At 39.4% G+C, this 23,505-nt stretch overlaps 1 protein-coding gene across 4 annotated transcripts in view; it reads left to right on the top strand.

The window, feature by feature from the left end:
• FER (FER tyrosine kinase) overlaps window positions 1-23,505 on the top strand; it is a 451,703-nt gene that overhangs the window by 26,436 nt on the left and 401,762 nt on the right. The window lies entirely within an intron of this gene.

Here is a 23,505-nt window from a genome sequence, read left to right as displayed (position 1 = left end):
GTTCTTAGTCCTGAGTTCTAGTTTGATTGCACTGTGGTCTGAGAGACAGTTTGTTATAATTTCTGTTCTTGTACATTTGCTGAGGAGTGCTTTACTTCCAATTATGTGTGGTCAATTTTGGAATAAGTGTGATGTGGTGCTGAGAAGAATGTCTATTCTGTTGATTTGGGGTGGAGAGTTCTATAGATGTCTATTAGGTCTGCTGGTGCAGAGCTGAGTTCAATTCCTGGATATCCTTGTGAACTTTCTGTCTCGTTGGTCTGTCTAATGTTGACAGTGGAGTGTTGAAGTCTCCCATTATTATTGTATGGGAGTCTAAGTCTCTTTGTAGGTCTCTAAGGACTTGCTTTATGAATCTGGGTGCTCCTGTATTGGGTGCATATATATTTAGGAGAGTTAGCTCTTCCTGTTGAATTGATCCCTTTACCATTATGTAATGGCCTTCTTTGTCTCTTTTGATCTTTGATGGTTTAAAGTCTGTTTTATCAGAGACTAGGATTGCAACCCCTGCTTTTTTTTTGTTCTCTATTTGCTTGGTAGATCTTCCTCCATCCCTTTATTTTGAGCCTATGTATGTCTCTGCATGTGAGATGGGTCTCCTGAATACAGCAGACTGATGGGTCTTGACTCTTTATCCAGTTTGCCAGTCTGTGTCTTTTAATTGGAGCATTTAGTCCATTGACATTTAAGGTTATATTGTTATGTGTGAACTTGATCCTGTCATTATGATATTAACTGGTTATTTTGCTCGTTAGTTGGTGCAGTTTCTTCCTAGCCTCGATGGTCTTTACATTTTGGCATGTTTTTGCAATGGCTGGTACCGGTTGTTCCTTTCCATGTTTAGTGCTTCCTTCAGGGTCTCTTGTAAGGCAGGCCTGGTGGTGACAGAATCTCTAAGCATTTGCTTGTCTGTAAAGGATTTTATTTCTCCTTCACTGATGAAACTTAGTTTGGCTGGATATGAAATTCTGGGTTTAAAATTCTTTTCTTTAAGAACGTTGAATATTGGTCCCCACTCTCTTCTGGCTTGTAGAGTTTCTGCCGAGAGATCTGCTGTTAGTCTGATGGGCTTCCCTTTGTGGGTAACCCGACCTTTCTCTCTGGCTGCCCTTAAGATTTTTTCCTTCATTTCAACGTTGGTGAATCTGACAATTATGTGTCTTGGAGTTGCTCTTCTGGAGGAGTATCTTTGTGGCGTTCTCTGTATTTCCTGAATTTGAATGTTGACCTGCCCTCCTAGGTTGGGGAAGTTCTCCTGGATGATATCCTGAAGAGTGTTTTCCAACTTGGTTCCATTTTCCCCCTCACTTTCAGGCACCCCAATCAGACGTAGATTTGGTCTTTTTACATAATCCCATACTTCTTGCAGGCTTTGTTCATTTCTTTTTCTTCTTTTTTCTTTTGGCTTCTCTTCTCGCTTCATTTCATTCATTTGATCCTCAATCGCTGATACTCTTTCTTCCAGTTGATCGAGTCGGTTACTGAAGCTTGTGCATTTGTCACGTATTTCTCGTGTCATGGTTTTCATCTCTGTCATTTCGTTTATGATCTTCTCTGCATTATTAGTCTAGCTGTCAATTCTTCCACTCTTTTTTCAAGATTTTTAGTTTCTTTGCGCTGGGTACGTAATTCCTCCTTTAGCTCTGAGAGGTTTGATGGACTGAAGCCTTCTTCTCTCATCTCATCATAGTCATTCTCTGACCAGCTTTGATCCGTTGCTGGCGATGGGCTGCGCTCCTTTGCAGGGGGAGATGCGCTCTTATTTTTTGAATTTCCAGCTTTTCTGCCCTGCTTCTTCCCCATCTTTGTGGTTTTATCTGTCTCTGGTCTTTGATGATGGTGACGTACTGATGGGGTTTTGGTATAGGTGTCCTTCCTGTTTGATAGTTTTCCGTCTGACAGTCAGAAGGACTGTCTGTTGGTCTGTTGGAGATTGCTTGAGGTCCACTCCAGACCCTGTTTGCCTGGGTATCAGCAGCAGAGGTTGCCGAAGATAGAATATTGCTGAACAGCGAGTGTACCTGTCTGGTTCTTCCTTTGGAAGTTTCCTCTCAGGGGTGACTCCACCCTGTGAGGTGTGGGGTGTCAGACTGCCCCTAGTGGGGGATGTCTCCCAGCTAGGCTACTCAGGGCTCAGGGACCCACCCGAGCAGGCAGTCTGTCCGTTCTCAGATCTCAACCTCCGCGTTAGGAGATCCACGGCTCTCCCCAAAGCTGTCAGACAGAGTCGTTCGCGTCTGCACCGGCCCCCGCTGCTTTCCCTATTGGACTGCAGCTGTGCACTGTCCGCAGAGGTAGAGTCTACAGAGACAGGCAGGCTTCCTTGAGCTGCTGTGAGCTCCACCCAGTTCGAGCTTCCCAGCGGCTTTGTTTACCTACTTAAGCCTCAGCAATGGCGGGCGCCCCTCCCCCAGCCTCGCTGCTGCCTTGCGGATCGATCGCGGCAGACTGCTGTGTTAGCAGTGAGGGAGGCTTCATGGGCGTGGGACCCTCCCGGCCAGGGGTGGGATATATTCTCCTGGTGTGCCTGTTTCCTTAAAGCGCAGTATTGGGGTGGGAGTTACCCGATTTTCCAGGTGTTGTGTGTCTCAGTTTCCCTGGCTAGGAAAACGGATTTCCTTCCCCCTTGCGCTTCCAGGTGAGGGGATACCTCGCCCTGCTTCAGCTCACGCTGGTCAGGCTGCAGCAGCTGACCAGCACCGATTGTCCGGCACTCCCTAGAGAGATGACCCCAGTACCTCAGTTGAAAATGCAGAAATCACCGGTCTTCTGTGTCGCTCGCGCTGGGAGTTGGAGACTGGAGCTGGTCCTATTCGGCCATCTTGCTCCGCCCCCGCCTATTTGGAGATTTTCAACCATCCCACCCTTAGATGTATATCATACTAACCTCACTTGAAAGCATCTAGCTTGTCTAAATTCCTAGGAGGTTCATTTATTATCTTTTTGGTTTTACAGCTTCATCAGAGGATATTTATATTCAACTTCTTAGGATTGATATTTTAGGTGCAAAGTAAAATGGAATAAACCTTAAAATAAATCGATGTATTATTTGTTTTTTCTAAATTCATCAGTAGTCTTATCTTTCACTTTTTTCTCTGAAAAAAATTTTTTTTATTTTTTTTTGAGATGGAGTCTCACTCTGTCACCTAGCTTGGAATGCAGTGGCATGATCTCAGCTCACTGCAACGTCTGCCTCCCGGGTTCAAGCAATTCTCTGCCTCAGCCTCCCGAGTAGCTGGGATTACAGGCACCCACCACCATGCCTGGCTAATTTTTGTGTTTTTAGTAGAGACAGAGTTTCACCATGTTGGCCATGCTGGTGTTGAACTCCTGACCTTGTGATCCACCTGCCTCGGCCTCCCAAAGTGCTGGGATTACAGGCTTGAGCCACTGTGCCCCGCTCCTCTGAAGAATTTTTAAGATGTTTTCTCAAAAAAGAGTTAGTAGTTGTCTGTGCTCTCTATAAAAGGCATTTGGTTATCTGTTTTAACTATTTTATTTTTATCCGTACAACAGTTCTATTTTTTCTACTTTGCATACGGTTATCTTTTGAGTTCTAGAGCTGAGAGGTAGTAGTAGAATTTTAGTAGTAGTAGGATTTTATAACTGAAAAATGCCTTGGAGATTTTTCTACTTCCTTCTCCTTTAGCTGGGACCTAGAGAGGTTCTGTGACCTGCCCAAGATCATGTAGCTGGCTGTCACAATTGTTGAGGCTAGTGCTGATTTCACTCATCATGCTTCAAACTGGCCTCCTCTCATGCTTTCTGTATTTCTCTCATTTCAACATTTATTGAAAATGTTCAGTGCCACATCAAAATTGAGTATATAGGACAATGAACACCTCTGTTACCTTTTACCTGGACTTACCGTTAACATTTTGCCACGTTTTCTTTCTTTACATGTTTATATATTTAAAAAATCATTTGAAACAATATTAAAGACATCATGATAACTTAAAACTTTTAGTGTGCAGATCCTAAGGACATGGATAATTTCCTACATAATCAGAGTACCAGCATCATATATAAGAAAATAACCATAACATTAAGAATATATTTGTCTTTTTGTTCATTTTGGCTGCTATGACAAGATACCTGAGACCGGGTAATTTATAAACAACAGAAATTTATTTCCCATAGTTATGGAGTCTAGGAAGTCCAACATCAAGACGCCAGCAGGTTTAGTGTCTGGAGAAGGCCTGTTCTTCATAGATGGTGCCTTTTTGGTGACCTCATATGACAGGAGGGATGGAACTGCGAAGGGAATGCAGTTCTCTGCAGCCTCTTTTATAGGGCATCATTCTGTCTATGAGTGCAGATCATTCATGGCCTAGTCATCTCCTGAGGACCCCTACTCTTAATACTGTCACCTTAGGGGGTTAAGTTGAATTTTGGAGGGACACATATATTCAAGTCGTAGTGTTTAATGCAGTGGTTCATATTAAGATCTCCCCTGTTATGCCTAATATATATATTAGGCATTAGCCTTGTAGTATAGTTTGAAGTCAGGTAGCGTGATGCCTCCAGCTTTGTTCTTTTGGCTTAGGATTGTCTTGGCAATGCGGGCTCTTCTTTGGTTCCATATGAACTTTAATATATATATATATATATACACATATTTGCTGCTGTTGTTGTTGTTGCTGTAGGATTCAAGCAGGTTTCATGGATTGCATTTGCTTCTTATGCCTCTTTATTCTTTTTTATTTTCAAACAGCTGCTTGCTTTTTTTTTCATGATCTGTATTTTCTTTTAAAAGATAAAATTTGTATGTACTTAACATCTCTTCTGAGAATTGCCTGGTTTCTTAGAATACTGTTTGTCCAAAATTTATTTGCAGTTTGCCTTTTTGTTTAAATTCTCTGAGATAGCTGGAGGCAACATTGTCATTTCTAAGCTTTTTTTTTTTCCCAAAACGTAATTTCAACTTTAAATATACATGACATCAGCTGCGGTTTTTACATTTGGTTACATTAAGTTAAAGATAAGAAAACTGGGAGATATATGTTGGACTTGATCTGCTGGCACTAGTCAGCAATTGAAATTCAAGGAGTTCCTCCTCCACCCTCCATTGCCTATACTAACCTTCTAACCAGGAATTCTATCTAGGAATATGTATCTATTAATAGTAGTTTTGGACATTATAAAGCAGTAGCAGTCTAGTCTTTCAAAAATGCATACTTTCAAGTCAGAAGTAGATTCAAATGCAAACGATGTGTAAGCAAGTACACAGAGACACTCAGAGCTAAGCACAATAAGAAAAGATTTAATTAAATACCTTTGCTCTGGTACTTGTGTATAACTGTCACTCAGTGAGTGTTCTCTTTTACCTTCTTTTTTTTTTGTGATTTCAAGTATTTCCTTGGTTCTCCCTTATTATTATTTTTTTTATTACACTTTTAAGTTCTAGGGTACATATGCACAACCTGCAGGTTTGTTACATATGTATACATTTGCCATGTTGATGTGCTGTACCCATAAACTTGTCATTTACATTAGGTATGTCTCCTAATGCTATCCCTCCTCACGCCCCCCACCCCACGACAGGCCCCGATGTGTGATGTTCCCCTTCCTGTGTCCAAGTGTTCTCATTGTCCAATTCCCACCTATGAGTGAGAACATGCAGTGTTTGGTTTTTTGTCCTTGTGATAGTTGGCTGAAAATGATGGTTTCTAGCTTCTTCCATGTCCCTACAAAGGACATGAAGTCATCCATTTTTTTTTGTTGTTGTTGTTGAGATGGAGTCTCGCTCTGTCGCCCAGGCTGGAGTGCAGTGGTGCGATCTCCGCTCACTGCAAGCTCTGCCTCCCGGGTTCACACCATTCTCCTGCCTCAACCTCCTGAGTAGCTGGGACTACAGGCACCTACCACCACACCCGGCTAATTTTTTGTATTTTTTAGTAGAGACGGGGTTTCACCGTGTTAGCCAGGATGGTCTTGATCTCCTGACCTTTTGATCCGCCCGCCTCAGCCTCCCAAAGTGCTGGGATTACAGGCGTGAGCCACCACGCCTAGCCGAACTCATCCATTTTTATGGCTGCATAGTATTCCATGACATATATGTGTCACATTTTCTTAATCCATTGTATCATTGATGGGCATTTGGGTTGGTTCCCAATCTTTGCTATTGTGAATAGTGCCGCAGTAAACATACGTGTGCATGTGTCTTTATGGCAGCATGATTTATAATCCTTTGGGTATATACCCAGTAATGGGATGGCTGGGTCAAATGGTATTTCTAGTTCTAGATCCTTGAGGAATCGCTACACTGTCTTCCACAATGGTTGAACTAGTTTACAGTCCCACCAACAGTGTAAAAGTGTTCCTATTTCTCCACATCCTGTCCAGCACCTGTTGTTTCCTAACTTTTTAATGATCGCCATTCTAACTGGTGTGAGATGGTATCTCATTGTGGTTTTTATTTGCATTTCTCTGATGGCCAGTGATGATGAACATTTTTTCATGTGTCTGTTGGCTGCATAATGTCTTCTTTGACAAGTGTCTGTTTGTATCATTCTCCCACTTTTTGATAGGGTTGTTTTTTTCTTGTAAATTTGTTTGAGTTATTTGTGGATTCTGGATATTAGCCCTTTGTCAGATGAGTAGAATGCAAAAATTTTCTCCCATTCTGTAGGTTGCCTGTTCTCTCTGATGGTAGTTTCTTTTGCTGTGCAGAAGCTCTTTAGTTTAATTAAATCCCATGTGTCAATTTTGGCTTTTGTTGCCATTGCTTTTGGTGTTTTAGACATGAAGTCCTTTCCCATGCCTGTGTCCTGAATGGTATTGCCTAGGTTTTCTTCTAGGATTTTTATGGTTTCAGGTCTAATATTTAAGTCTTTAATCTATCTTGAATTAATTTTTGTATAAAGTGTAAGGAAGGGTTGCAGTTTCAGCTTTCTACATATGGCTAGCCAGTTTTCCCAGCACCATTTATTAAATAGGGAATCCTTTCCCCATTTCTTGTTTTTGTCAGGTTTGTCAAAGATCACATGGTGGTAGATGTGTGGTGTTATTTCTGCGGGTTCTGTTCTGTTCCACTGGTCTATATCGCTGTTTTGGTACCGGTATCATGCTGTTTTGGTTATTGTAGCCTTGTAGTATAGTTTGAAGTCAGGTAGCGTGATGTCTCCAAGCTTTGTTCTTTCGGCTTAGGATTGTCTTGGCAATGTGGGCTCTTCTTTGGTTCCATGTGAACTTTAAAGTACTTTTTTCCAATTCTGTGAAGAAACTCATTGGTAGCTTGATGGGGATGGCATTGAATCTCTAAATTACTTTGGGCAATATGACCATTTTCACGATGTTGATTCTTCCTATCCATGAGCATGGAATGTTCTTCCATTTGTTTGTGTGCTCTTTTATTCATTGAGCAGTGGTTTGTAGTTCTCCTTGAAGAGGTCTTTCACATCCCTTGTAAGTTGGATTCCTAGGTATTTTATTCTCTTTGAAGCTATTGGGAGTGGGAGTTCACTCATGATTTGGATCTCTGTTTGTCTGTTATTGGTGTATAAGAATGCTTGTGATTTTTGCACATTAATTTTGTATCCTGAGACTTTGCTGAAGTTGCTTATCAGCTGAAGAAGATTTTGGGCTGAGATGATAGGGTTTTCTAAGTATACAATCATGTCATCTGCAAACAGGGACAATTTAACTTCCTTTTTTCCTAGTTGACTACCCTTTATTTCTTTCTCCTGCTTGATTGCCCTGCCCAGAACTTTCAACTCTATATTGAATAAGATTGGTGAGGGAGGGCATCCCTGTCTTGTGCCAGTTTTCAAAGGGAGTGCTTGCAGTTTTTACCCATTCAGTATGATATTGGCTGTTGGTTTGTCATAAATAGCTCTTAGTATTTTGAGATACGTGCCGTCAATAGCGAATTTATCGAGAGTTTTTAGCATGAAGGGCTGTTGAATTTTGTCAAAGGCCTTTTTTGCATCTATTGAGATAATCATGTGGTTTTTGTCTTTGGTTCTGTTTATATGCTGGATTACGTTTATTGATTTGCATATGTTGAACCAGCCTTGCATCCCAGGGATGAAGCCCACTTGATCATGGTGGATAAGCTTTTTGATGTGCTGCTGAATCCGGTTTGCCAGTATTTTATAGAGGAGTTTTGCATCGATGTTCATCAGGGATACTGGTCTAAAATTCTCTTTTTTTTAATTGTGTCTCTGCCAGGCTTTGGTATCAGGATGATGTTGGCCTCATAAAATGAGTTTGGGAGGATTCCCTCTTTTTCTATTGATTGGAATAATTTCAGAAGGAATGGTACCAGCTCCTCCTTGTATCTCTGGTAGAATTCAGCTGTGAATCCATCTGTTCCTGTCCTTTTTTTGGTTGGTAGGCTATGAATTGTTGCCTCAATTTCAGAGCCTGCTATTGGTCTATTCAGGAATTCAACTTCTTCCTGGTTTAGTCTTGGGTGGGTGTATGTGTCCAGGAATTTATCCATTTCTTCTAGATTTTCTAGTTTATTTGTGTAGAGGTGTTTATAGTATTCTGTGATGGTAGTTTGTAATTCTGTGGGATTGGTGGTGATACCCCCTTTATCATTTTTTTATTGTGTCTATTTGATTCTTCTCTGTTTTGTTTTTTATTAGTCTTGCTAGCGGTCTGTCAATTTTGTTGATCTTTTCAAAAAACCAGCTCCTGGTTTCATTGATTTTTTGAAGGGATTTTTGTGTCTCTATCTCCTTCATTTCTGCTCTGATCTTAGTTAGTTATTGCCATCTGCTAGCTTTTGAATTTATTTGCTCTTGCTTCTCTAGTTCTTTTAATTGTGATGTTAAGGTGTTAATTTTAGATCTTTCCTGCTTTCTCTTGTGGGCATATAGTGCTGTAAATTTCCCTTTACACACTGGTTTAAATGTGTCCCACAGATTCTGGTATGTTGTGTCTTTGTTCTCATTGGTTTCAAAGAACATCTTTATTTCTGCCTTCATTTAGGTATGTACCCAGTAGTCTTTCAAGAGCAGGTTGTTCAGTTTCCATGTAGTTTAGCGGTTTTGAGTGAGTTTCTTAATCCTGAGTTCTAGTTTGATTGCACTGTGGTCTGATAGACAGTTTGTTATAATTTCTGTTCTTTTACATTTGCTGAGGAGTGCTTTACTTCCAACTGTGTGGTCAATTTTGGAATAAGTGCGATGTGGTGCTGAGCAGAATGTATATTCTGTTGATTTGGGGTGGAGGGTTCTGTAGATGTCTATTAGGTCTGCTTGGTGCAGAGCTGAGTTCAATTCCTGGATATCTTTCTTGACTTTCTGTCTTGTTGATCTGTCTAAAGTTGACAGTGGTGTGTTAAAGTCTCCCATTATTATTGTGTGGGAATATAAGTCTCTTTGTAGGTCTCTAAGGACTTGCTTTATGAATCTGGGTGCTCCTGTATTGGGTGCATATATATTTAGGATAGTTGGCTCTTCTTGTTGTATTGATCCCTTTACCATTATGTAATGGCCTTGTCTCTTTCGTTCTTTGTTGGTTTAAAGTCTGTTTTATCAGAGACTAGGATTGCAACCCCTGCCTTTTTTTGTTTTCCATTTGCTTGGCAGATCTTCCTCCATCCCTTTATTTTGAGCCTATGTGTGTCTCTGCATGTGAGATGGGTCTCCTGACTACAGCAGACTGAGGTCTTGACTCTTTATCCAATTTGCCAGTCTGTGTCTTTTAATTGGAGCATTTAGCCCATTTACATTTAAGGTAAATATTGTTATGTGTGAATTTGATCCTGTCATTATGATGTTAGCTGGTTATTTTACTCCTTAGTTGATGCAGTTTCTTCCTAGCATCGATGGTCTTTACAATTTGGCATGTTTTTGCAATGGCTGGTACCGGTTGTTGCTTTCCATGTTTAGTGCTTCCTTCCGAAGCTCTTGTAGGGCAGGCCTGGTGGTGACAAAATCTCTCAGCATTTGCTTGTCTGTAAAGGATTTTATTTATCCTTCACTTATTAAGCTTAGTTTCGCTGGATATGAAATTCTGTGTTAAAAATTCTTTTCTTTAAGAATGTTGAATATTGGCCCCCATTCTCTTCTGGCTTGTAGAGTTTCTGCCGAGAGATCTGCTGTTAGTCTGATGGGCTTCCCTTTGTGGGTAATCTGACCTTTTTCTCTGGCTGCCCTTAACATTGTTTCCTTCATTTCAACTTTGGTGAATCAGACAAGTATGTGTCTTGAAGTTGCTCTTCTCGAGGGGTATCTTTGTTGCGTTCTCTGTATTTCCTGAATTTGAATGCTGGCCTGCCTTGCTAGGTCGGGAAGTTCTCCTGGATAATATCCTGCAGAGTGTTTTCCAACTTGGTTCCATTCTCCCCGTCACTTTCAGGTACACCAATCAGACGTAGATTTGGTCTTTTCACGTAGACCTATATTTCTTGGAGGCTTTGTTTCTTTTTCTCTTTTTTCTCTAAATTTCTCACTTCATTTCATTCATTTGATCTTCAATCACTGATACCCTTTCTTCCAGTTGATCGAATCGACTGCTGAAACTTGTGCATTCTTCATGTAGTTCTCGTGCCATGATTTTCAGCTCCATCAGGTCATTTAAGGACTTCTCTACACTGGTTATTCTGGTTAGCCATTCGTCTAATCTTGTTTCAAGACTTTTAGCTTCTTTGTGATGGGTTCGAACTTCCTCCTTTAGCTCAGAGAGGTTTGATCGTCTGAAACCTTGTTCTCTCAACTCATCAAAGTCATTCTCTATCCAGCTTTGTTCAGTTGCTGGCAAGGAGCTGCATTCCTTTGGATGGGGAGAGGCGCTCTGAGTTTTAGAATTTTCAGCTTTTCTGCTCTGTTTTTTCCCCATCTTTGTGGTTTTATCTCCCTTTGGTCTTTGATGATGGTGACCTGCAGTTGGGGTTTTGGTGTGGATGTCCTTTCTGTTTGTTAGTTTTCCTTCTAACGGTCAAGACCCTCAGCTGCAGGTCTGTTGGAGTTTGCTGGAGGTCCACTCCAGACCCCGTTTGCCTGGGTATCAGCAGCGGAGGCTGCAGAAGAGTGAATATTGCTGAACAGCAAATGTTGCTGCCTGATGGTTCCTCTGGAAGCTTCGTCTCAGAGGGGTACCCGGCTGTGTGAGGTGTCGGTCTGCCCCTACTGGGAGGTGCCTCCCAGTTAGGCTACTCGGGGTCAGGGACCCACTTGATGAGGCAGTCTGTTCATTCTCAGATCTCAAACTCTGTGCTGGGAGAACCACTACTCTCTTCAAAGCTGTCAGATAGGGACATATAAGTCTGTAGAGATTTCTGCTGCCTTTTGTTGGGCTATACCCTACCCCCAGAGGTGGAGTCTACAGAGGCAGGCAGGCCTCCTTGAGCTGCGGTGGGCTCCACCCATTTCGAGCTTCCAGGCCGCTTTGTTTACCTACTCAAGCCTCAGCCATGGTGGGTGACCCTCCCCCAGCCTCGCTGCCACCTAGCAGTTGGATCTCAGACTGCTGTGCTAGCAATGAGCAAGGCTCCATGGGCGTGGGACCCTCCAAGCCAGTCGCGGGATATAATCTCCTGGTGTGTTTGCTAAGATCATTGGAAAAGTGTAGTAGTAGGGTGGGAGTGATCAATTTTCCAGGGGCAATCTGTCACAGCTTCCCTTAGCTAGGAAAGGGAATACCCTGACCCCTTGCGCTTTGTGGGTGAGGCGATGCCTTGCCCTGCTTTGGCTCATGCTTGGTGGGCTGCACTCTGTGTCCTGCAGCCACCGTCCAACAAGCCACAGTGAGATGAACCTGGTATCTCCCTTGGAAATGCAGAAATCACCCATCTTCTGCGTCGCTCACGGTAGGAGTTGTAGAGTGGAGCTGTTCCTGTTCGGCCATTTTGGACCCCCCTCCCCCACCGCCCCGCTTGTTTTACCTTCTTTCCTTGCTTTTGCGTTTTACAGATTTGGTAGGTTTTCTTTGAGAAGTGTATATGAAATTTGGAACAAGTGTAGCTTTTTTAGGAGGAGGTAGGGGTAACTTTTAAGTAGGATATTTACTTTTATTTATTAAGTTTTTCCTTAACTGTTACCTTAAACTTACAGTTAAATGTGCAGGATGTGCAGGTTTATTATATAGATAAACATGTACCATGGTGGTTCGCTGCACAGATCATCCCATCACCTACATATTAAGCCCAGCATTCATTAGTTATTCTTCCTGATGCTCTCCCTTTCCCCGCGCCCCTGCTGTCCCATAGGCCCCAGTGGGTATTGTTCCCCTCCCTTGTGTACATGTGTTCTCATTGTTCAGCTCCCACTTATAAGTAAGAATATGCAGTATTTGGTTTTCTGTTCCTATGTTACTTTGCTGAGAATTATGGCTTCCAACTCCATCCATGTCCTTTCAAAGGGCATAATCTCATTCCTTTTTATGGCTGCATAGTATTCCGTGGTGTGTATGTACACATTTTCTTTATCCATTCCATCATTCATGGCCATTTAGGTTAATTCCATGTCTTTGCTATTGTGATAGTGAGGCAGTGAACATATACATGCATGTATCTTTATAATAGAATGATTTATATTTCATTGGGTATATACCCAGTAATGGGATTGCTGGGTCAAATGGTATTTCTTTCTCTAGGTCTTTGAGGAATTGCCACACTGTCTTCCACAATGGTTGAACTAATTTACACTACCACCAACAATGTAAAAGCATTCATTTTTCTCCACAGCCTCACCAGCATCTGTTGGTTTTTGACTTTTAATTATAGCCATTCTGAGTGGTGTGAGATAGTATCTCATTGTGGTTTTTGTTTGTTTGTTTGTTTGTTTTACTTTAAGTTCTGGGACACATGTGCAGAACATTCAGGTTTATTACATAGGTATGTGTGTGCCATGGTGGTTTGCTGCATCTATTGACCCATCCTCTAAGTTCCCTCCCCTCACCTCCTCACCCCGCAACAGGCCCTGGTGTGTTGTTCCCCTCCCTGTGTCTGTGTGTTCTGATTGTTCACCTTCAACTTATGAGTGAGAACATGTGGTGTTTGGTTTTCTGTTCCTGTGTTGGTTTGATGAAGATGATGGCTTACAACTTCATCCATGTCCCTGCAAAAGATATGATCTCATTCCTTTTTATGGCTGCATAGTATTTCATGGTGTTTATCTACCACATTTTCTTTGTCCAGTCTATCATTGATGGACCCTTGAGTTGGTTCTGTGACTCTGCTATTTTAAATAGTGCTGCAATAAACATACGTGTGTGTGTGTCTTTATAGTAGAATGATATATGTCCTTTGGGTGTAGACCCGATAATGGGATTGCTGGTTCAAATCGTATTTCTGGTTCTAGATCCTTGAGGATTCGCCATACTGTCTTCCACAATGGTTGAACTAATTTACATTCTCATCAACAGTGTGAAAGCATTCCTATTTCTCCACAACCTCGCCAGCATCTATTTTTTCTTGACTTTTTGATAATCATCATTCTGACTGGCATGAGAGGGTATCTCATTGTGGTTTTGATTTGCGTTTGTTTAACAATCAGTGGAGCTTTTTTTTCATGTTTGTTGGCTACATAAATGTCTTTTTTTGAGATGTGTCGGTTCATATCCTTTGCCCACTTTTAAATGGGGTTTTCTTTTTCTTGTAAATTTGTTTTAGTTGCTTGTTAATTTGGATATTAGACCTTTGTCAGATGGGTAGATTGCAAAAATTTCCTCCCATTCTGTAGGTTGCCTGTTCACTCTGATGATAGTTTCTTTTGCTGTGCAGAAGCTCTTTAGTTTAACTAGATCCCATGTATCAATTTTGGCTTTTGTTGCAATTGCTTTTGGCGTTTTCTTCATGAAGTCGTTGCTCATGCCTATGTCCTGAATAATTTTGTTTAGGTTTTCTTCTAGAATTTTTACGGGTTTTGGTTTTAACTTTAAGTCTTTAATCCATCTGTGTTAATTTTTGTATAAGGTATAAGGAAGTGGTCCAGTTTCAGTTTTCTGTATATGGCTAGCCAGTTTTCCCAGCATCATTTATTGAATAGTAGATCCTTTCCCCATTGCTTGTTTTGGTCAGGTTTGTCAAGGATCAGTTAGTTGTAGATGTGTGGTGTTATTTCTGAGGTCCCTGTCCTGTTCCATTTGCCTGTATGTCTGTTTTGGTACCAGTACCATGAATGAGTTTTTAATGAATTAATTGTATCCTCATTACCTGTGAACTTGTCTAGTTATTTTTACTACACTGCAAATTGTTTGAAGGCAGTAATCTAGATTTCATTTATCTTTGTATACTTTACAATTATCTTTCACATGATTTCCTAATAAATGCTTGTTGATTTATATCAATACCGTAAAGAAAACATTTCTGTTAATAATTCTGCTCTCCTTAAATAATTTTAAATATCAGTACTTCAAATGTAGTTTAAAAATAAAAATATAATAGTTGATTTAAAAGCAAACATGTTGTTCATTTGTTTATAGACTTTCAAAGTTTTTATTAATTGTTTTCTCTCAGTGGGAGATCATCATCCGTTAATGTTGTTCCAATAGGCTGGCCAGTCAGGTGCTGTTTCACTTGCATATAACTTTTATCTTAAACTGAGTTAGAACCAACCCTTTCAAATAAAGAAAGCATAGGAGAAATTTTAAATATTATGTCCATAGGTAGTGAAGGTCAGCATATATTAATTGATAATGAATGATCTTGTTTTGGTAGCTAAGCTTTGGTGACTGTTCCTTTCTGCGTTTAAGTGCTTCTGAAAAAAGACCTCACTTTGTATTCATGTGAAGTCAATTTTTTGGTTTGTACTTGCATGCTTAGTGGCTTTTTGTGACTTTGTTTCTGTCTTGCTGTGGCAGCTTAATATTTTATTCAAACACAGTCACTTTATTTGTGACTTATAACTGTCAGTATTGAAGCATGTAAAAAGTAGGAAATACCTTATGATAATTCATCTTGTACTTTAACTGATTAATTATTTTATAGTCTTTATTACTCTACACACATATTCTGATAATATAACTTGAACCATAAACTAATTTTGGTAGATTTTTATTAGCTAAGGATTATAAATTCAAGCTGTATTGAATTTCCTTGTAGTTCATAAGAATATATGTTGGGGGAAGAATGAAGGATTTCCTATTTCTATTACATAGTTTTTATTCATGTATTTCTGATTTTTATAAATTAGCATACTTCCAGTAGTATAGTTGAATCTCCATATCAATGTTAAAATAAAGGAAATAAGTGAATATTTTCAACCATAAAACATAACCCTGTTAAAAAATAAATTGCCCTCACAATTTAGGCAATTTATTACAAATTACAAAAAAGCAAATATTTAAAACTAATTAATTTTCATGTTATGTAAAAACAATATTTCTATCTTTGTACTTGGAGAATGTAAAAGTTGCCAGTTGTGGAGGCAGAAGTTGAAAAACAGGAGACATTTTATACAGATACTTGCATATACCCTTATATTCATAAGAAATACTGTGGGAATGCTATTATCCTTCCAGGGAAACTAGTTATCTGTTTTACATTTTGCTATTTAATAACTTCCATTTCTGTTTAAAAACTATGTATTTATAGATTTATGTAAATTAAACTTCTGATTTTAGAAAATAGCAATTTTAATGGTTTTTTAAAAAAGTTTTAAATCACTATTTATGTGAATGGAAAACTCATCACGTAAGCACTCACTTAATCCTAAATACCAAATTAAATAACATTAAATAAGATAGATTTAAATAAATCTAAATAGTCGATATTTTAGTAGGATTTTTACTAGTTTTACTTTCTAAAAATATACTTTTTAAAAGTAGATACTGTTGCTAATAACATGCATGCACTTTTGTGTAATATTCTCTTTCTGCCTGATTTATACTTACTATCCAGGAAATTATAGAAACTATTGTTTAAAAATCTCATTTTATTGACCTCTTCATGCTGGGCATATTGGCCTATGCCTGTAATCCCAACACTTTGGGAGGCCAAGGTGGGAGGATTGCTTGAGGCCAGGAGCTGGAGACCAGCCTGGGATTGTTGTTGTTGTTGTTGTTGTTTTAACTGGTGAATTTGGAAAGATCTTTATAATTCTAAATAGTAGTTCTTTGTCAGATATATGGCTTGCAGATGTGGCTTGCAGATATGGCTTGCAGATTTTTGCTCCCAATCTGTAGCTGGTCTTATTCTTATTTTTATCTTTATGTAATAGAATTTTTTTAGAGCAGGTTTAAGTTCACAGCAAAATTTGGAGGAAGGTATAGATTTCCCACATACTTCCACCCCTTACACATCCTCTGTTAGCAATATTTCTCACCAGAGTGGTATATTCGTTTACAATTGATGAACCTACACTGATATGTCATTATCCCCCAAAGACTATAGTTTACATTAAGATTCACTTGGCATTGTACATTTTATGGGTTTAAAAAAATATACAGTGACATGTATCCACCATTATAGCATCATAGAGGGTAGTTTCTCTGTCCTAAAAATCCTCTGTGCTCCAACTATTCATTTCTCTCTTCCCTCTAAACCCTGGCAACCACTGATCTTTTTACTGTTGTATTAGTCCATTTTCACACTGCTGATAAAGACACACCCGAGACTGGGAATTTTACAAAAGAAAGAGATTTATTGGACTTACAGTTCTACATGACTGGGGAGGCCTCACAATCGTGGTGGAAGGCAAAGAGGAGCAAGTCACATCTTACATGGATGGCAGCAGGCAAAGAGAGAACTTGTGTAGAGAAACTCCCGTTTTTAAAACCATCAGATCTCGTGAGACCCATTCATTATCACGAGAATAGCAAGGTAAAGACCCACCCCCATGATTCAGTCATCTCCCACAGGGTCCCTCCCACAACACGTGGGAATTCTGGGAGCTACAAGATGAGATTTGGGTGGGGAAACAGAGCCAAATCATATCAACTGTCTTCATAGTAAGGCTTTTTTCAGAATGTCATATAGTTATAATCGTGCCATATATAGCCTTTCCTGATAGACTTCCTTCATTTAGCAAGGTGCATTTAAATTTCTACATGTCTTTTCATGGTTTGATAGTTCAGTTCTTTTTAGTGCTGAATAATATTCCATTTTTTGTATTTACCACAGTTCATCTATTCACCTATTGAAAGACATCTTGATTGCTTCCAAGTTTTGGCAATTATAAATAAATCCGCTGTAAACATTGATGTTCAATGTTCAGATTTTTGTGTGGATATAAAATTTCAACCCTTTCCATACCAAGGACTTATGGGGCATTTAATTTAATCATAGTTAATACGATTGCATTTTGTATGGTAAGAGTACGTTTAGTTTTGTAAGAAACTGCCAAAATGTCTTCCAAAGTGTCCAAACTGTCTTCCAAAATGGCTATACCATTTTGCATTCTTACCAGCAATAAATGAGAGTTCCTGTTGCTTGACGTCCTCACCAGCATTTAGTGTTAACAGTGTCCTGGATTTTGGCTGTTCTGATAAATGTGAGGTGGTATCTCAATGTTGTTTTAATGTGCATTTCCTGGAAGTCATGTGGTGTGGAGCATCTTTTCATATGCTTATTTTCTGTCCGTGTATATATATATATTTTTTCAGATGGAGTCTCGCTCTATCTTCACCCAGGCTGGAGTGCAGTGGCAGGATCTCGGCTCACTGTAAGCTCCATCTCCCGGGTTCATGCCATTCTCCTGCCTCAGCCTCCTGAGTAGCTGAGATTACAGGCACACACCACCATGCCCGGCTAATTTTTCTATTTTTTTTCTAGTAGAGATGGGGTTTCACTATGTTGGTCAGGCTGGTCTCGAACTCCTGACCTCGTGATCCGCCCGCCTCAGCCTCCCAAAGTGCTGGGATTATAGACGTGAGCCACTGCGCCTGGCCAAGTCCGTGTATATTCTTTGGTGAGTTGTCTGTTAAGGTCTGTGGCCCATTTTTAAATTGGGTTGTTTTCTTATTATTCTTTGTATATTTTGGATAACAGTCCTTTATCGGAGATATCTATTATAAATATATTTTACCAGTTTGTGCTCTGTCTTTTCATTCTCTTGACAGTGTGTTTCAAAGAGCAGAGAATATAATTTTAATGAAGTTCGGCTTATTCTTTCCTTCATGGATTGTGCCTTTGGTGTTAAATCTCAAAAGTCATACTCAAACTCAAGGGAATCTAAATTTTCTCCATGTTGTCCTCTAGGAGTTTTACTTTTGCATTTTACATTGTGGCCTATGATTAATTTTGAGTTAATTTTTGTGAAGTGTGTAAGATATGTGTCTAGGCTCTTTTTTTTTTTTTTTTGCAAGTGGATGTCCAGTTGTTCTAGCACTGTTATGTTGAAAAGACTATCTTTTCTTGGTTATATTGCTTTCTTTGTCAAAGAACAGTTGACTGCATTTTTTGTTGGTCTATTTCTGTACTCTCTGTTCTCTTTTATTGATCTATTTGTCTGTTCTTTTGCTCATACCACACTTGCCTTGATTACTATAACTTTATTGTAAGTCTTGAAATTGGGCAGTGTCAGTCCTCCAACTTGATTCTTCTCCTTTAATGCTCTGTTGGCTATTCTGGGTCTTTTGCCAGAATCTATTTATTGATATCCACAAAATAACTTGATAAGATTTTGATTGGGATTAAATTGAATCTGTAAATGAAATTGGTAAGAATTGACATTTTCACAATATTGACTCTTCTTGTCCATGCACATGGAGTATCTCTTCATTTATTTAGTTCTTTGATTTCTTTAATCGGAAATGTGTTTTTCGTGTGTTTGTCTTGAACACATTTTGTTAGATTTATATGTAAATGTAAGTATGTCATTTTGGAGGCTACAAATATAAATGGTATTGTATTTTTACTTTCAAATTGTACTTATTCATTGCTGGTATATAGGAAAGCAATTGACTTTTGTGTATTAGCCTTGAAGCCTGCCATTGCTGTAATTGCTTATTAGTTCAGGGAGTTCTTTGGGTCAATTCTTTCAGGTTTTCTACACAGACAATCTTGTCATCTGTGAACAAACACAGTTTTATTTTATTTTTCCCGATCAGTACACTTTTAATGTCTCCTTCCTATCTTATTGCATTAGTAGGACTTCCAGTAAGATGTTGAGAAGGAGAGGTGACAGGGGACAGCCTTACCTTGTTCCGGATTTTAGTAGGATCAAAATAATAAAATACTAGTTACCATCTCCATCCTTTGTACCATTGCTGTTATTTATTACACTTATAGATAAACGTACATAAGCATATATCTATATACACACACGAGCATACATAATCGAATATATTGTTGCTGCTATTTTGAACAAATGCTTCTGTGTTAGATCAATTGAGAGTAAGAAAAACAAGTATTCTTTAAATCTTACCTTCACTTGCTCATCTCCAGTGCTTTTCTTTATATAGATGTCAGTTTCTGACCTCTATCATTTTTCTTCCCCCTGAAGAACTTTTCTTTTGGACATTTCTTGCAAGTTGGGTCTACTGGCAACAAATTCCCTCAATTTTTATGTTTGAGAAACTATTTCTCTTTCACTTTTGAAGGATAATTCTGCAAGATACATAATTCTAGGTTGGTTTTTTAAAAAAATTTTTTACTTTCTATGTTAAGATTTTAAATAATTCACTTCACTCCCTTCTTACTTATATGGTTTTGGAGGTAACGTCAATGTAATTATTCTCTTTGCTTTTTGGTAGGTAATGTCTTTTTTCCACTGGCTTCTTTCAGGATTTTTTCTTTATCTTTTATTTTCTGTAGTTTGAATTGTGATATGCCTAGATGTAGGGTTTTTTTTTGTTATTGTTTGTTTGTTTTTTAATCATTATCCTGCTTGGAGTTTTCTGAGCTTTTTGGATTGATTGTTTAGTGCTTGACATTGATTTGGTGAAATTGTCATTTATTATTGTTTCAAATATTTTTTCTGTTCCTTTCTCTCATTCTTCTTTTGGCATTCCCATTACATGTATGTTATACCTTTTATACTTATCCCACAGTTTTTGTGTATTCTGCTCTGTATTTTTTCAGTCTTTTTTCTGTTTGCTTTGTAGTTTTTTTTAGGTGTCTGTTGGGATATCCTCTAGATTTTCTTTCCTCAGCTGTGTCCAGTCTACTAGACTGAGCCTATCAATTTAATTGAACCCAACATAGGCATTCTTCATTTCTGTTACAGTGTTTTTGATCTCTAGTGTTTCTTTTTGGTTCTGTCTTATAATTTCCATTTCTCTGCTTACATTGCCCATCTGTTCTTTTATGCAGTCTATTTTATCCATTAGAACCCTTAGCATATTAATCATAGTTGTTTTTGTAATCGATCTGATAATTCTCACATCGTTTGCCATGTCTGAGTCTGGTTCTTATACTAGCTCTCTTTCTTCAGACTGTGTTTTTTTTTTTTTTTTTTTTGTCTCACTTTGTCACCCAGGTTGGAGTGCAGTGGTGTGATCTTGGCATACAGCAACCTCTGCTTCTTGGGTTCAAGCGATTGTCCTGCCTCAGCCTCCCAAGTAGCTGGGATTACAGGTGCCTGCTACCACGCCCGGCCAATTTTTGTATTTTTAGTAGAGATGGTGTTTCACCATGTTGGCCAGGCTGGTCTTGAACTCCTGACCTCAGGTGATCCACCTGCCTTGGCCTCCCAAAGTGCTGGGATTATAGGCATGAGCCACCATGCCCAGCCTAGACTGTGTTTTTTTGCCTTTTAGTATGCCATATAAATTTTTCTGGATAGCTGAAGCTGATGTCTTGGGTAAAAGGAGCTGCTTTGTAAATAGGCCTTTAGTAATGTGGCAGTAAGGTGTTGGGCGATAGGAAGCATTCTACAGTCCAATGATTAGATCTCAGTCTTTTAATGAGTCTCTGTGTCTCTGGGTGTGACTTTCACAAATGTTTGTTAGAACTATCCCCCATCTCCCAAGGTAAGACAGCATGGCTAGTATGGGCTGCAATTGGTATTTCCTATTTCCCTTCCTGTAAGTTAGTTAGGCTCTGATAAAACCCCAGCAGGCTCTGACTAAATAGTTTCTCCTGAGGGAAAGACCTTATTAAGAACAGAATGTTCTAGCTTATTTAAAAATGATTTTGTTTTCCCCCCCTGTCAGAAGTAATAGGGTTTTTTTTTCTCTCTTTTTTTTTCTCCACCCTGTAATACATACTGTGAGAACCATATTGATTTACTGGAGATGAAACTAGTAAGAGTATGAAGGCTCTTCTATGACTGAGTCCCCCTGGCATTTTTAAGTTTCCCACTTGTTGGCACTGAGCCTTCAGCAGTTTGTCGGTTGCAGTTCAGTTTTTCCTACCCTGCACTGGTTCCTGCTGAGTTTTCTGCTTCAGTATGATGGGATTCTTTGCAGTCACCTGTTTCTCCAATTTGTGGGGCAGGGGTTTGCCACGTGACTTCATTTCTCTTACTGATCTGAGAAGAGTTGTAGATTTTTCAGTTTGTTTAGCTTTTCTTGTTGGTAGGATGGCCTAGTGACTTCCAAGTATTTTTTTTTCTTTTCTTTTCTTTTTTTTTTTTTAGAGATGAGCTCTTGCTGTGTTGCCCAAGCTGGACTTGAACTCCTGGCCTTAAGTAGTCCTCCCCCCTCAACCTCCTGCATAGACCAATTTTCTTACATGCCCACTAGAAGCCAGAAGTTGCAACTTGTTTTCATCTTGTTCACATGAGCAAAATATTTTACTTTTGATGAGGTCTATTTTATTCATTTTTTTCTTTTTTGGATTGTGGTTTTGGTGTCAAATCTAAGAACTCTGCTTAGCTTTAGATCTTAAAGATTTCCTCCTGTATTTTTTTCTCTAAATGTTAGCAGGTTTAAGCAGCTTTATGTTTACATTTAAGTCCATAATCCTTTTGAGTTAAATTTTTGTTTTCTTTTTATTTTTTTGGTAGAGATGGGGTTGCGCTTTGTTGCCCAGGCTGATCTTGAACTCCTGGGCTCAAGCAATATGCCTGCTTTGGCCTCCCAAAGTGCTGGGATTACAGGTGTGAGCCACTGTGCCAGGGCTGAGTTAAATTTTGTGACAGTTGTCAGTCAAGGTTCTTTTTTCTTTTATGCCAATAGATGCCTAATTGCCCCTGTACTGTTTGTTGAAAAGGCTATTCTTCTTCTATTGGATTACTATTAGCCCTTTGTCAAAAATCAGTTGAACATATTTCTGTTGGTTATTTCTGGATTCTCTGTTTCATTGATCTATTGTCTGTCTTCGACTAATAGCACACTGTCTTGATTTCTGTAGCTATACAGTAGGCGGGACCATATTTCTTTGAATTATCTTTCAATCTGGCTCTCTCTTCTCCTTGCACTCTGATGATACAAATGTTGGATCTTTTGTTGTTGTCCCACAGGTCTGTGAGGCTTTCTTAATTTTTTTCTGTCTATTTTTTTCTGGGTTGTTTGGATTGGGTGAATTCTGTTGTTCTGTCCATAAGCTCATTGATTGTATCCTGTGTCATCTTCACTCTGCTACTGAGCCTATCTAGCTTGTCTTTTGTTATTGCATTTCTTAGTTACATAATTTTCATCTGGTTGCTTTTATAACTTGTATTTCCTTGCTTAGATCTTCTATTTTTACATTTGTTTTAAGAGAATTTGTAATTGATTGTCGAAGCATTTTTATGATGGTTGTTTTAAAATTCTTGTCAGATAATTTCAACAGCTGATTCATCTAGGTGTTTGCATTGGTTGATTGTCTTTTCTCATTCAAGTTATAGTTTTTCTTGGTTTTTGGTGTGACAGGTGATTTCCATTTGAAACTTAAATATTTTGTCTAATATGTTAGGAGATTCTGAGGACTAGTTCAGCCTTTTATTTTCACAAGCAATCATCCTGTTTAGGTTTATCATGCAGGTCTTAGCCTATATTTTTGTGGGTTGTGGTTCCAATGATAGTTTAATTTTGAGTCTGCACTGTTTTGGTTGGCTTCTTGTATCTGGTGGCACTAGGGCTCTCACTGGTCTCTGGTGGTGCTGCCTGAGGGAGCAGGAGATTCATTCTTAGGCTGAGTTAGTGTATATCTATTGCTGGGGAAGGGATGGGCTGGAATTTCCTTACCATGCTCCCTGCTACCCTGATGTCTCTGGACAGGGGAAGAGAGTCTTGGACCTATGAAGAACAAGAGGCTTCCTGAGATTGGATATCTAGCAAAACTGGGTTTTGCTTGCCAGTTCCGACTGCCTGTTCTGATGTCTCTGGATAGAGAAGGAGATCCTCAGACCTGTGAAGACCAAGGTTCTTAACTGGGCTGCTTGTAGAGAAAGAAGTTCCTGAGCAGGCCCCCTCTCTTCTGGTTCTTCATGCCTGCCTTTGTTTCTCTTGATGGAAAAGAGGAATCTCGAATTGCCGTCACTGTGACTGAGCAGATGACCGACCCTTTGTGTCACCCTCAGGGCCCCAACTGCTGGGTAACCCAGATCACTGCTACTCCACAGTTCCTGGACATGATCCTGTCTACCTCTCAAGACAAGAGCATCATTATGTAGAAACTGAGCAGGGAAGATACCAACTGTGGCATCCCACAACATGCTATGTGTGGTCACTCCCACTTTCTTAGTGACTTGGTCATCTCCACAGATGGTCAGATTGTCCTGTCAGGCTCCTTGGATGGAACCC

This window comes from Trachypithecus francoisi, unplaced genomic scaffold, assembly GCF_009764315.1.
Source record: "Trachypithecus francoisi isolate TF-2019V2 unplaced genomic scaffold, Tfra_2.0 Lachesis_group2, whole genome shotgun sequence".
Taxonomy (NCBI): Eukaryota; Metazoa; Chordata; class Mammalia; order Primates; family Cercopithecidae; genus Trachypithecus; species Trachypithecus francoisi.
Note: the sequence above shows the minus strand (reverse complement) of the source record. Positions and strands in the feature narration are given on the sequence as shown.